At 43.9% G+C, this 15,097-nt stretch overlaps 2 long non-coding RNA genes across 2 annotated transcripts; one reads left to right on the forward strand and one right to left on the reverse strand.

Moving 5' to 3' along the window:
- Window positions 1–719: 719 nt before the first annotated feature.
- On the forward strand, window positions 720–9,383 carry LOC306645245. Its single transcript, XR_013759581.1, has 3 exons — window positions 720–1,970; window positions 5,053–5,097; window positions 7,998–9,383. It is a non-coding gene; the product is annotated as an uncharacterized lncRNA (long non-coding RNA).
- LOC306645249 lies at window positions 4,120–7,949 on the reverse strand. The gene is made up of 2 exons (XR_013759582.1): window positions 7,797–7,949; window positions 4,120–5,107 (listed from the first exon to the last, which is right to left on the reverse strand). It is a non-coding gene; the product is annotated as an uncharacterized lncRNA (long non-coding RNA).
- Window positions 9,384–15,097: the final 5,714 nt, after the last annotated feature.

Genomic DNA, 15,097 nt, shown 5'->3' on the forward strand with positions numbered 1-15,097 from the left:
CAGCTCCTATCTTCCTCTGTGAAGAGAGCACAGGTCTTGCCCACATACCCTGTGGCCTTGTTCAAGTCTTTATGTGTCTTTCTCCATTCTCCCAAGTGAAACCTCTCCTTGAGAGGAGGTGGTAGAGCATGGGTAGAGGTTAAAAGCATGATCTCTGAGTCAAACTGCTCTAGTTCAAATCCCAACTTTACCATTTACTAACACATGAGGCTTTGAGTAAATGGTTTGATTTATCTGAGCTTTAAATTTCCTCTCTGTAACAGAGGGAGATTAAGGAATAAATGGAACATTCTGTGTAAAGTACCTGGCAGGTACATAAAGGACATGGTCAACGTTATTATTTATATCACTGTTATTTACTGGACCTGTTTTGGTGTAACAGACAGGTAGACTGCACCAACCAATCAGCATCATTGCGACTCTTCTCTTCCCATCAGTAACTCCCACCAATAGCTCACAAGTGCTTTCTTTCATAGATGTTGGTGTTTCTTCTACTTCTGTCCCACAAATGCCACTTTCTATTCTTTATCTAGGTATTACAACAAATTAAGAAATTTGTAAATATTTTTCAGAATGAGGTAGTAGGAGGAGCCAAAGGAAGTGGACCCACAGGTCTGTTGGTTGAACATCTAGCTGCGTAGGTAGACTGGGTCCTGTTAATGAGTAACTGTTCTAACGTATAAGCTCTCCTCCCTGCCTTCCCCTGGGGATCTGTGTCACCAGCCCAGCTCTCAGGAGCTTTGGAGATGCAGAAAGACGAGGAAGTAGGAGGATAAGAATCACTCAGACTAGTATGGACAGGGTTTCCCCGAATCAGAGGAAAGGAAACCAGAGCACTCATGGGGTAAGAAGAAGCAGATGAAAGCGAGAAGCGCTTTGGGCTTCAGTGTCCTGTTGACAATATACAGTTTTTGCATACATGAACATTCATCTTATAATCAGATGCAAACTTATTTTAAAAAATGAAATTAACACTTGCAGCCTTTGTTCGGCTGAGTGACAGGATGGAGGAACCTTGGAGACCACAGATGCAGAGGGGCATCCCCCAGTGAAGCGACAGCCCTGCGCTTTGCTCTTTGCTCTGCTCAATGGTGAATGGGCGGAGGTGAGTGCAGACAGCATGAGACAGACATCCTGAGCCCACGCAGTCTCAGAAAGAACGCCTCCCAAGCGTCAAAGCCGTGACTGTGCTGGCCCCATTTCAGGTTCCGATTAGACTTCAGTTGAGTTTACAGCTTACAAGTTCTGAAGCCCTGACCAAAGCTTCCTTTGTGATTCCTTTGCAAGTGGCTCCTCAGGGATTGGCCCTCCTCCACTGGGATTCTCTCAGGGTAGGAGCCTAAAGAGTTTTAAAGATCACGGAACTCAACTCGCTCCTTTTAGAGAGAGGAAACTTGAAATCCTGCAGATTGTCCTCCTCTGACACATGCTTTGCTAACTGTGATGGTAACACGCAGCCGAACTTGGCCAGCTAGGATTTCCCTGGGCCTTACGAACCAAAGAGAAATGTGCTCACTGTGACCTCTGGGTGCTGAGACTTCACAGCTGTGGGAAGTGCCTGCCTTCCTTCAGCTGTGCACTGAGGGCGTCAGGTGTCCCTCAGAGTGCAGGTGCCAGGTGCTGCCTGCTCTGTTTACTGTATCAGTTCCTGAGTGTGGCTTCCTGGGGAAAACTGACTTCATACTCAGAAGTTCTTAGACAGGGGCTCAAGGGTGACCAACATTTCACAAAGAGGACTCAGTCCTCTGACTTTAGTATTGGTAGTCTATTAAAATGCAAATATTCCTGAACAAGAAGTGCTATTTCAGGAGAGTGGAGAACTGGATTCTGGTACTAGAAATGGGTGCTGGTACCAGTTCTGCTGCTGGTTCCTGAGAGACTGTGGGCAGCATTCTCAAACTCTGAGTCTCAGTCTATGGGTCACAGGACACAGTCTCTGAGAGGTCTCCAAATGCTGCCAGGATTTGAAGGTAAACAAATAAGAATTAATGACTCCTCATATTTGACTGTGATCCTTTTCCAGGGAGCAACTTAGAGGAAAAGGGATGCAAAGAGGAGACCGTGGGCCCTGCTGGGGCTCTGGCTCAGGACTGCTCAAAGCAGAAAAGTCCATGCTCACAGCTTGGAGCCACCAATGCTGCCGCCCTGGACAACATCTTGAGTCCTTCTGAGGGGGCAGCCTTGATCCCAGAATCCAAAGCCTCTGTCTCTCAAGAGGAACTGGGTAGGTGATTCTGGGATAGCTCCTCTCTTGTATGGAGCTAGATAAAAAGAAAAGGTGACTGAACCATACACACTGCTCACCAATGTGATGATTCCATACCATACACACTGCTCACCAACTTTCTCCAATAAAAGGTGAGATGACTTTATTTTGAGTTTGTTTGACTCCTGAGGGGCCACTACTCTAGGTGTCTGAGCTACCATCATCTCAGGCAGAGGAGGCTGGTGCTGGTCTTGAGGTTGGCTAAAAGGTTGAGTGAACTAGGCAATTTTCATGCTACCTGACTATCCAACTATTTAAAAAAAATTTTTTTTTAGATGTTGATAGACCTTTATTTTATTCATTTATTTATATGTGATGCTGAGAATCAAACCCAGTGCCTCACACATGCTAGGCAAGTGCTCTACCACTGAGCCACAACCCCAGCCCTATCCTCCAACTCATTTTTGCTCTATATGGGAAAGTGCCAGCTTTACGATTCCCATTTTCTTCAGGAAGAAGATTCCTTGCCTTTAAAATATGAGAATAATGAGCAGGTTCCCCCATCAAGCTTCCTGGGTGAGATTTTGACTTGGAATTGAGAACCATCAGGCACTGTTTTGCTGGCAAGGCAGGTAGCAGAGGTTTCTTTTGGAAGAAATGGAAGAGAAATGGCATCTGTGGAGTGGCTACGCTGGTAGCTTTTGCCTGGTGGAGCAGTAGTGACTTCCTTGGGGCGGTTCTGTAGCATAGATTCAGTCACTGTTCCATGAATGGGTTCTCCCAGCTCCTACTGATTCTATGAGCTAACCAATCTCTTTTTAATGAACTCCTTTGTACTAGATTACTAGAACCAGCCGCTGTGGCTTACAGCTGAGGGCCCTGAAGGGTTCAGCAACCAATTACGTATGATCGCTGCTTCTCACGGATACTCTGAGCCCTGAGATTGCTTGCCACAGCAGCAGGAATCTTGGCCAGACCTTTGGAAGTTCCCCTGTGAGAGCTCATCTCTCCACAACTTTTTTTCTTTTTTTTCCTGCCTGTTAGGTCCAAACCTCCTACACTTTCCCCTTGAGTTTGTCCTCTCAAATTGACAAGCTAAGGGTCACTTTGCAGGAGAAAGATTGATGAGGATGTGGTCTATAAACTTCATTGGCCACATAAGTGGCCTGGTTTCAAAGAGCCAGCCCATCGTTGTGAGAAAAAGCACAGTCCTTGATTCTGACAATAGGGGCCAAGCGCTCTTCCAGAATGGCTGTCCCCATGGAAGCTGTTTGGGAGTCTTCCTGCAGGTTCCAAATACCCACAGAGCCTGGCGGTCTTCTTGCTCAGATAATACACTACCCATGAGAGAACCTAAATAAATCCAGTGAGAAATATTTATGTCACCTAAACTGAGAACAGGAATGTGTTCACTGCTGTCTCAGACCATTCCTGGCACATAGTGGGCGCTCCATAAATCACTGTGAATAAATTATGAATACATGTATGAACATATTTAAACTGCAAACTTTCTGCCAGATAATGTAGGAGCTGGGGCTGTAGCCGGTGGCAGAACACTTGCCTAGGATGTGCGAGGCACGGGTTAGATCCTAAGCACCACATAAAAATAAATGAATAAAATAAAGTATTCTGTCCTCTACACAAAAAATTTTTTTAAAAATCATATTGTGGTAGGAATGAACAATATGACTTGGAAAGTTCATATATCATGAGTTTCATAAAAATATGTTTCTCTAGTATCTGTCCTAGAAGTGTGTGGCCACTGAGGGAGAGGCCTGATGCAAGGATTTAGTAGTGAAAGAGAGGTTGCTTCTTGAATATTTTTGGTGCCACTCAAATTTTTAGTTGACATTTGAAATAGTTTTCATTCTGGGCGGGATCTCTGCTATTTGCAAAGTAGCTTGTCTTTAAAAAAAAAAAAAAAAAAGAAGGGGTAACTGTACATGTTGACATCTTTAGTTTTGAGCCTACTTGAATATGGTGTTTAAGGCCTCTACAAATTAAACACAGCTTCCTGACCAGATCAGTGTGCGGCCTTTGGGAGATGGTGGCCTTCTTCAGAGAGAGAGTAGTGAGTCTCATGTCAAGTAGATGAGCCTGTGGCTGATGCCAAGCTAAAGTTTTTGGTTGAGTCACCTCCAGTCACCTTCAGGAGTCTTTAGAATTTAAGTCAGATGACAATGTCCATTTGACAGATGAGGAAAACAAGGTATAGAAAGGTGAAATTCCTTGCTGGAGGATGGTAGAGCCAAGATTCCAGCTCAGTGCAGCTGACGCAAGAACCCATAGACCTCACCACAGACAGTTTTGTAACTGGTAGACCAAGGGTCTTCTCCAGCCCCTCCACTGTCCACAAATGGAAGAAAATGCTCAAAGGTAATGATTGTCCCTGGGTGCCTGGTGCCCATTGCCCACTCTGAGTCTCACAGCACCTGTGAGAGGCCCAATGGGAGGCACTGTGGGGATTTAAACAACCCAGGGACAGTCACTCTTCCTAGGATATTATTCTCTAGTCTTATACTCTGACATGCCACAAATGCAAAGCTTTAAAGCCAAGCATCTCTAGAAAATTCTGTGTGTTCACTAAACAGAACGGAGGACTCAATTTCCTGTCTTATCTTTTAGGTCAAATATCCTATGTTTTCTAAGCTTGCCCCAAACATATCCAACCCATCCTGGGAATTTCTTGGTTGGGAAAGTTGCTCTGGATTGTTGCTCTGGAAAGCTGCTGTGGATCTTAGTGGTAAAGATTTGACAGCAACATTATTTGCTGTAATTTATCAACAGGAAAAACTTTGTCACTAGTTACTCCATCTTTTTCAGATTTATCTTCGATTTTTTTCCAGAATCGTTTAAACATTGGTGGGAAGAGGAACAGCTTGAGGAGTGAGGTGGGTTCTTCTCTCTGTTTTCCAGTCCTTTCTCCCTCTATCCATCAAAGTAAGAATGAAATTTGTAGACCATTTTAAAGATAATAGGTAGCTTCTTAGTCATAGATTTCTTAGACAATGAACTGTAAATTAATGGTTTTTCCAGGTGCTTCCAACATATTAGCATGCTTGTGGGAAAACTTTTTGACATTTTTCTGAGGCCCAGGTGTAAGCTGGCTTCTGCTGATGGAGGCTCCTATCTTCTCTTATTTATTTTTTTCACAAGAATGATTTTAAGGACAGTTTTTTAGTTTAGAACAATATACTGAAAGCATCACCCAGAAGTGAAGCAAACGTTGGTCTGAGCTGATCTGATAGTGAAGCTCTTGGCCTGGCTGGGCTTCTTGAGGTCTGTCCTGTCACCCAAAGTCAAACTTAAAAATATGACCTTTGGGTTATAGCCCACACCAGGGTAAAACAAATAAACAAATAATCCCCTGAAAATTTTTTTTTTTTTTTTTTTTTTTGCCAGAAGAGGAAGTTATCTCCAAATACAGGATATTAATACTTAAGTTTCATGGAAAGGCCAATAAAAGGCAGCCCAGCGCAGCTGAGGCAGTTTTGGGGAAGTGGAGTGTTCGTCCCTCACACTCACCAGGGGTTGCTCAGCAGGGCATCTCATTAATGCCCAGCAATGGAAACCAGCCAATCATTCCAGGAAGGGGTCTTCCCTGTGTCCCAGGCTCCTTAGGGAACCAGACCTTAGCAACACTTCTGATTACTTTACCATGTCCTCAATTTAGCATTTTTCTTGCAGTTAAAAAAACAGCTGAGGACACTGGGCAAGTCCTTCTTGCTCATATGATTCCCTTATTTTGTTTCTTATCCACTTTTTTGAAATCTCGGACCAGCTCCAGCCCTTCCTTACATGGGTGGGGTCTGCAAATTTGGTTTCAGTTTGATTTATCACAGTACCTAACCCAGTATGGAGCTGAACTAAAAATTTTATAAACATTTTTTGATGCTAACAATATGTGTCTTGCAATCTAGACATCTGGACATAATGTTAAACAAACGTTACCCACCACAAAAACCAGTTGGATCTGTTTGCAGTTACTTCAGCCCTGTTCAGTTCCTTCCTGACTGGTTCCTTCTTTACAGGGCTCTGGCTTAAGACCTATGGGAAGTAGCTTTGGACCCGTCAGGCTGCTGGTTTACTGAGTCAAAGCTACCCCTGAATAGTTTGTTTGTTTTTCCTAAGTCATACACCATGAAACTGGATGGTTCAGCCTCTCCCTGACTCTAAACCTACTTGTGATTGTTTCCATTAAATTACTTTCCTTTGGGCCAGATTTACAACCCAAACAGAGCAGGCTTAAGGTAGGATTCTCTTCATTCTCTTGGAGACCCAGGAGACTTGGCTTTCAGAATTCTAACCCTACAGGACCTTGCCTCTCACGTACTCTTAGAAAACTTTCCCATCAACCTCCATCTGCTCTGCATGGAAAGAGAAGATAGGGCGGTTAGTTCACTCACATTTTCTACTCAAATTTCTGCATGTGGTTTTTATATTACCAACAATCTTATCATTGTTGATAATAACAATGTTTGCTGATCATTTTGTATATATACAAGGAGTTTAAGCCTTTTACATGCACAATCTCATTTCCTTTCCCTGAGTGACTCTCTAAGGTAGGTGTCACTCCCTGTTAGTTCATTTTATAGATCAGAGGAATGTGGTAGACTAGCGAACTCAAGGGCATACTGTTTATAAATGACAGAGCCACCACTAACTTGGCCTATCTGACTCAAAATCCATGGTCTTAACCATGACTCTAAACTGCCTGTCAAGTCAGGGTTGACGATAGAGAAAAGAAATCCACATTTTATGTAGATGCTGATTACACGACATGCCAGAATCAAACCAACAGTTCCCATTCATTCCAAGATCCCTCCTTTGTTGTGGTCTTCCTGCTTGCGCAGGGTGCTGATGAACACAGGACTCCAACACCAGAGGTAACAGAGAGAAGGAGAAGTTTGGAGGTGCAGAGCAGAGGGAAGAGATGAAGGAACATGGAGGGTGGAATGGAATTCCTTGGGGAAATATAGTGGGGTAGAGGAGAGACTTCTAAACTGTATAGAAAGGGTCCAACACTCTATAGAAATGGACCCTGCTCTGAGGGATCATCTTGGGATAAAACTATTGGCGCTTCCATTAGGACTACTGCTTTGACTGTGAGTTCTAGAATGTCCAGCCACCAGCGCCCAGACATGTGGCAGGGTGGGAAGAGCAGAGATGGCCCAGTGCACTTCCTGGAGGGGCTGTTCAGTTCTATACTACCCTGGCATTTGCAATCTCAGAGGTGATGCTTTTTGAGGGTTGACTAGACAACCCAGCCCGTTTCTGCTCTTAACCATCCAACAGAAACTCTCAAAACCTCCTCTACCCACTCTACTCTGAGGCTGAAGCCAGAGGATGCACCAAGAAGCACCTGAGCTTGCAGCCAGCAGGTGTTAAGGGCAGAGCAAGAGTCAAGTCTCAGCATACTGAGACTACTTTTCCTCATTACTTCATTCTGTAGGATTGTTTTAGTGGCTTTTAAGTTTGGGTATAAATAATTTAAATTAGATTAGCCTTGTCAGAGATAAACACACGCAACTTGTGATATAACACGGCCTTGGGAAGTATGCGTGTTTGTGTTTCTTGCGGTTTCATAAACTTTGATGGTACATTCCAAGGTCACCTTCCATATCTGTTGGTATAAACTGAAAGCACATTACTGTGAAGTTCACTGCCTTCAACCAAATAACCACCTGGACATAGGGGCAAGTGAGACTGCCAGTGTCCCCAAGGGTAACTGTGAGTTGGAAAGCAATGGGTCTGAGTTAATGTTTGCTTGTGTTTATATCTTCCCCAATAGGTGGATTGAGTTTGCTAATGATTGTGTTTCCCTGAAAAGTTAATCAATGTCTAGAGAACCAGCCACAGACCACCAGGGAGGTACAGTGAAGTTGGACTTCAAGTGCTTTTACCCAAGAGCTGTGCCCCAGGGCCGGGTAACAGGAACGCAGGGAGCAGTGAAAGTGACCAGCGGAACCCCAGGGCTCTGCTGCTGGATGACTGATGAACACTTTGCAGAGCTCTGGAGTTCAGCCCTAAGGGACGTAACACCAAGGCACAGTACAACTGGTCCACCGAGCATGGCTCGCCACAGCCCTTTATCACTGTGAATACAGGGCCTCTGTACCCCCTCCATCAGGGCTCTTCACCCCAACGCTGGCAGCCAGAGTTTGCACCTTCAGTCCTGCAAACGTGTGTAATGTAAGCATGTACCTGTGCCAGACCTTGGGGCCCTGAGAGGAAAAAGGTGCACAGAGCCTGGCACTTCTGCTGCTAATACTGATTGAAAGAAAGCAGATAAAAAGGCCTTTGGTTACAATCCAGGGTGCTACATGTTGCAGTAGGGAATCTGGCCAGGGAGCATCCCTAAACATGGCCTTGGGAGCAGGGAGGCCACCCCACAGAGAAAAGTGAAGTCTGAGCAAATCCTAAAGGGAAAATGGCTGGTAGGTTGCCAGGCTGGTGAGTGTGGTCGGCTGAATAATGGCCTTCAGAGAGCAGTCTTTCTCTGGTCACACCCTTACCACTGGAACCTGTCAGTGTTACCTTATGTGAGAAATGAGATGTGATTAAATGAAGAATCTTGAGATGAAAGCTTAGCCTGGATTGTCCTACTAGCCCCAAAGGTCATCCACAAGTGTACTTATAAGGGAGGCAAAGGGGATTTCGACTGCAGTGGAAGAGAAGGTAATGTGGACTTGGAGGCAGAGACTGGAATGATGTGCTCTGAAGAAGCAGGAAGGAAGCACAAGCCAGGGAATACAACTGACAAAGATAAGGAAATGGACTTTCTTCTCAGAGCTTCCAGAAGGATCCAGGCCAGCCAGCATCTTGACCTTAGCTCACAGAAACAGATTCAGATTTCTAGCCTCCAGAACTCTGACAGAATACATTTGTTTTGTTTTACACCATTAAGTTTGTAGAAATTTGTTACAGCAGCAACAGGAAATTAATACAGTGGGGGTGGGGCTTGGGAACGGGAGTGGTCCAGGAGAAGGGAGCAGCGTGGACACAGGCTTGTTATCAAAGAGCCAGAGCAGTGTTGGAGGCCAGAGAGTGGAGAAAGAGAGTTGTGGGAAATTTCAGGCTGAAACACTGCTGGGCATAGTGGCACCTGTCTAAAATCCCAGCAACTCAGGAGGCTGAAGCAGGAGAATTGCAAGTCTGAGGCCAGCCTCAGCAATTTAGGGAGACCCTGTCTCAAAATAAAAACTAAAAAGGGTTAAAGTATGTGGCTCAGTGTTAAATCACCCCTAGGTTCAATCTGCAGTCAAAAAAAAAAAAAAAAAAAAAAAAAATCCTGACCCCACAAGTCAAGGCATTGAATTGGGATTTTTGTCTAAAGGCATTGGGAGGCATTGAAAGCATTTTGAGACATAAACTAAAAGCACTTGAAGAAAAACTCTATGGCTAGCACTGTGGAGCCCCAGGTGAAGAGGGAAGTGTGACTCCTGAAGAAGTTGCAGGGGAGGCTGTGGTCAGCCACAGTCCTGAGTCTGTGCCTCTGGGATCTCCCTTTGGATTTCTGTGCTTTCCCCTGAAGTCCTAAGAACCCAGATCAATTCCATTTCACTCAATAAACTCTGATTGTTTTTGACTTGTACCCAAATTTGTTCTTTAAGGTAATTGGCTGCACACAATGCTGTGTTAGGCTTGAATTTTTGCGATAAAAAAGTAGACTGTACAGGTGGATTTTTCCCAAGTAGAGCTTGTTTAACCATAAAGAGGAACCTAAATAACTTGTGAGAGCATCTGGGCCTGGAGCTGGTGGGCTGGAACTTGGCACCTTGGAGGTATGTTTCTACATCTCTGGTGGTTATATTCAGACATACCCACACTCTGGACACTTTCCTCAGGTGTCAAGGGCTTAGCCTATGTGCAGACTCCTTACCCTCTTCCAGTTACCTATAGATAGAACTTGCTACAAGGTTTACACACCTACATGCCTATAGGAGCCAGTCAAAATGCCACAGAGAAGGGTGGGGCCTGAGACTCCCTGAAGAGTTTCCTGACTTGCCTTAAAGCATTTGAATTCAAATGCTCAAAAAATACATTTGAGGATTCCAGTCCGCCTGAGGCCAGCTTGAAGTCCTGGTGAAACTAACACCTCTTCAAAATCACCCTGTTCTTCCAGCCTCATTGGGAAGCAAGAACTTTTAAAAGGGAAATCCACACTGTGGGCTTTTGAAGAGCTGATCCGTGGAAGGGAGGTGGCTGGAGTGGGAGACACTGTGTGGGGCAGGAGCTGGCATTGTCCTGAGGTAGAGGCAGCAGCAAACTGGCAGCCCCAGCTCTCGCTCCTTGCTACCTCCAGCTGCACCAGCTAAGGTTTAGGCAAGGTTTAAGGACAGCTTGACTAATACACAAACCCACTTAGAAGGAGTCACTGGTTCAGAATATGAACCCATGGCTGGGGCATGTGACCAAGGAGAAGAGCATTTTAGGAAAAGGTCTTTTTCTCTGGGGTACTAGTAATGTTGAGTCCTTTCAAACACAAGTGAAAGATAGGCAAAGCTTTATCACGGAGTGTTCTTATTTAACAAGACGTCTGGGACCTCTCAGCCTCAGCCTGGTGGCTAGGACTCAAGAAACTTTGTAAGGCATGCTCACTTCACTGAAGGAGTAAGAGTGAGGATTAGTGAGGGAAAAAGACAACAAGGGAGTGGACCAGGAAAGACGAGGTCAGGGAACCACAACTTCTGGCTTCTGCTTATACTTCAGCATATTCTGTCTGGCCAAACAACAACAACAACAACAAAACCAGTAGATAAATTAAAAGTAAGTGTTTAAAAACAAAATTAACTCCAAAGAAAGTAGGAAGAAGGAAAAGGACTAGGGGCAGGGAAGTGACCCAGACTGGACAAACTAAAAACAAATAACAAATATAACCACATCAATAATTACATTAAATGTAAATCAACCAAATACTCAGTTTAAAAAGTCTGGGATTATCTGGCTAGAAAAAAAAAATTCTAATTTTATCCCGTCTACAAGTAGAGTATGAATATAAAGTCAGAGGAATATTTTAGTATATGTGCTGCCGAAGTGAGCACAGAGGAATATTTTAAGTAAAAGGGTAAAAAAGATATTGTGTAAATTATTTCATAAAATAGAGTTTGGAAAGGATATTTCCAAACTTTTTTTATGAGACTATCATAACCCTGGTACCAAGACCAAAGAAGGCTACTACAATAAAAGGAAATCATAAATCGATGTTTTTCATAACATGAATGCAAAAATTTGAGCTCAATATCAGCAGGTTAAGTGTCAAAAATAAGAAGACAAACACTTCCACGAAACAGGTAAAAGAGTGATCAGAGAAGATATACTACTGGCCAATAAACCTGAAAAAAGTGTTCCAGATCATCAATCATCAAAGATGCGTGAATTAAAAATCACAAGGAAAGACTATTACATACCCCCCAGAATGGCTAAAATTAAGATTGAAAACATAAATGCTATTAGAATGTTTAACCATCACAAATCGTACGTTGTGTTTCAGTCAGTTTTTTCACTGCTGTGACTAAAAGATCTGACCAGCACAATTATAGAAGAGGAAAGGTTTATTGGAGGACTCATGGTTTCAGAGATCTTAGTCCATAGAAGACCTCCTCCATTCCTTGGAACTTGAAGTGAGGCAGAACATCATGGCAGAAGAGCTTGGCAGAGGGAAGCAGCTCGCATCATCAGGAAGCAGAGAGTCTCCACTCTCCAGATTCAAAATATATACCCCAAACCTATGCCCCAATTTCAGTCTCCTCCATCACACCCTACCACTTCAATTAATCCTACCAGGGAATAATTAATTGATTAGGTTAAGACTTTTACAACCCAATCATTTCTCCTCTGAAACTTCCTACATTGTCTCACATGTGGGCTTTTGGGGGACACCTCACTTCCAAACCATAACACATTGTTAGGAAGAGTATAAAATGGTACAATCACTGGGAAACAATATAGAACTAGATATGCTACAACACAGCAATCCTACTCCTAAGTATTTACCTAGGAGAAAGAAAAACATATCCAAAACAAAACAGAATGACAATAACAAAAAAGCTTTGTACAAGAGTAGTTGTAGCAGTTTTATTTATAATAGCTAAAAAATGAGGAAATAGTCCAAAAGCCTATCAACAAAAGAGTGGGTAAACAAACTATGGTATATCCATATAAATGGGATGAAATCAGCAAGAAAAAGGAATTAACTATTAATATATGCAATAAAAAGGACACATCTTTAAAGTATTATGTTGAGTGACAAAAAAACTTTACACAAAAGAATCTATAACAGGCAAAACTATATAACTATATAGGGCAGTTATTTAGAGGCATTTGTAGAGATTTGGTGGAAAGAGGAACTCTTCAAAGTATGGGAATAGTCTGTATGTTGGTGAGGGGTTGGGTTACACAGGGATATACATTTGTCAAAATACACTGATTAATGCAATAGAAAAAAAACCTATGAGTTGTTCATTATTGTTTTTGCACTTCTTTTTTTTAATAAAAAGCACCATCTACAAATACTGAGTTTTAGTTAACGATACATGGGCTTAAAGGATAAAAGATACTGACCATCCATGTTGGGAACCATTGGGCTAGGAGGCCATCATTATTTTTAGGTTCTGTGAAAGACACTATGTACAAGCAAAAATAATATTTCCATTTTGGGTAACCTCTCTTCACCGGGTTAACCTTGAACTTTGAGGGCAGTATTACACTGAATAATTAGTAGCAACAAATTTCATCTCATTGTTATTCTAAGCATAATCAAGTTCTGTCAAAACTGAGCACTTCTCATTTACTGGCTCCGAGAAGTAATGGAGATATCACTCTCAGTTAATGGAAGTAGGACTGCTGGGTGATACTGAGGAGAATGATGGGTTTCAGTACGATGGACCTTGAACTTGGAGAGGACTGCCTTCTGAGGCAGGTCAGGCTGTTTCCTCCTGCTCCCACCCTCTGTAATTTCCCCAATCTGGGGGCCCTCCCCTCTTTCCCAACCTGCCCCAACCCTCTATGTTCCTCAAGGTTCCCCTTTGCATTAAGACTTCCCCAGCTCCCATGGAGAAGAATCTTATTGCTTTCATAACATGCACAACTGAAGTTCTGCAAAATTCCCTTCTTAAAAAAGAAAACAAAAGAAAATGGCTGTTCTTTCACATTTGTACTTCTTGTTCCCATACAAGATATAGAGCATATGGCAAACATTGGTCATTTGCTTTGGCTCCCTTGCATCTGCACCCTTTCCTATGTTTGGGGAATTCCTCACCCCATGCAGGGGTATCTGCCTTCCACCAAAAACAAGAGCTTCTGGATGCTTTGTTTTCCAACCTCCCTCGCAGCTAGGATGTGGGTGTGGCCCAGGACTCCTGCCCTGAATTGGAAGCCAATGGTGCACAGAAACAGAGATGGTAGAGAAGCTTTCACACTTCAGTGGAAGAGGGCAGAGTCTTGGGCCATGGTGCACTGGGTCCAGTGCCGGTGGAGTAGGTGGTGCAAGCCTGGAATCCTGGCCTTGCCATGGTGACAGTGATGTTCTCATCAGCTTGTCCCTGTGGGTTTACCTGGCAGTGCTTCTTCCTCTCCAGTCTCTCGTGTTTCTACTGTTTTCTGAACCTGGGCCCTCAGCTTCCCAGCTACACTTTTACTAAATTTCTTTTCTTCTCAAATCCCCCAGAGCTTGTTTCTGTTGCTTGTAACTAAGTACTCCAACAAAAACAAGCAGATTTCAACATGTAAGTATTTAAGATAGTGGAAAATTGGCAGTCTACAAGTCCAAGTACAATTCAGAACCTGTCCCTTCAAGAATTTTCCTAACCATTGAGGAAGGCACTCTTGCTTCTGAGGCTCTCCACGTTGTTCTTTTTCCAGAGACAGCTCTCCTTCCAGACTGCAACCCCTTAGGACCCAGGCTGGGGTGTTATAAGCTTCTGTCTCCTCTTCTGTTTCTATTTGCAGATATGGCCTGGGTCTATGACCTCTTACTGTGAGTCACTGGTTGGCCCCAAAGAAACCGAAAAAGAGGCCCTGCCCTCAAGTGTGCTAGTTAATTCGACAAATATTTACAGAATGCCCACCTAGGCAAAATGGTATAGGACATGTTGGCAAAACCAGAGGTGAATCTCAGTCTAGAGTCATGAGGTAGGTCCAACAGATCTTTGGCAGAGGGCCTCAAGCACCCCATGCATGCCAAAACACAAGGGCCGGGACACTGTGGCACCACACTCCTCCTCCCTCCTCCATCCCTCCATCAGCAGTCTGCAGTGGGTTATTTCCTTCACCTCAGACACCCTTTACTATCCTTCTCTCCCACCAGCCAGGGACCCCAAGGCAGAGGGCCCCAGGACCCCAGGGTTTACTGTAAGACCCTTGGGGTAGAAAGGCCACTGCAACAGCATCCTTGCCAGATAATTGATCATAGCTGATCCATTGAGACAGGGCCTGATGAAGATGTAGATTCCTAGGCTCCACCTTCAGAGCTGCAGGGAAACTGGGAGTAGACATTTTAACCAACACTGGTGGTATGGTGCAGGTGGCCTAAGGACCACACCTGGAGAAGCTTTCACCTCTAGAGGCATCTCAGGTAAAAATTTCACCCAACGCTCCTAAGGTCACATCATATCCACAAAGCAAAGGAAGTGACAACTCTTTGTTGGCAATAGTCACTACAGTAGATTCACCTGGCATTTCTACACTCCCTACCACAACAAGGATGAGTCCTGCCCCACCCCTCTGTGGCTAAAACTTCTCTTGACTACCCAGGAGGGACAGTTATGCCATGTGGTATGTTTTTCATTCCCTTTGAATCCTAGTAGTTTTATATTGCAGACAAATCCAAAGCTTTAGATACTGTAGGGAATGCTGCTTAAGGCCTACTAACCTGGGCCTGGTAATGATCAC

This window comes from Sciurus vulgaris (genome assembly GCF_902686455.1).
Source record: "Sciurus vulgaris genome assembly, chromosome: 1".
Classification (NCBI taxonomy): domain Eukaryota; kingdom Metazoa; phylum Chordata; class Mammalia; order Rodentia; family Sciuridae; genus Sciurus; species Sciurus vulgaris.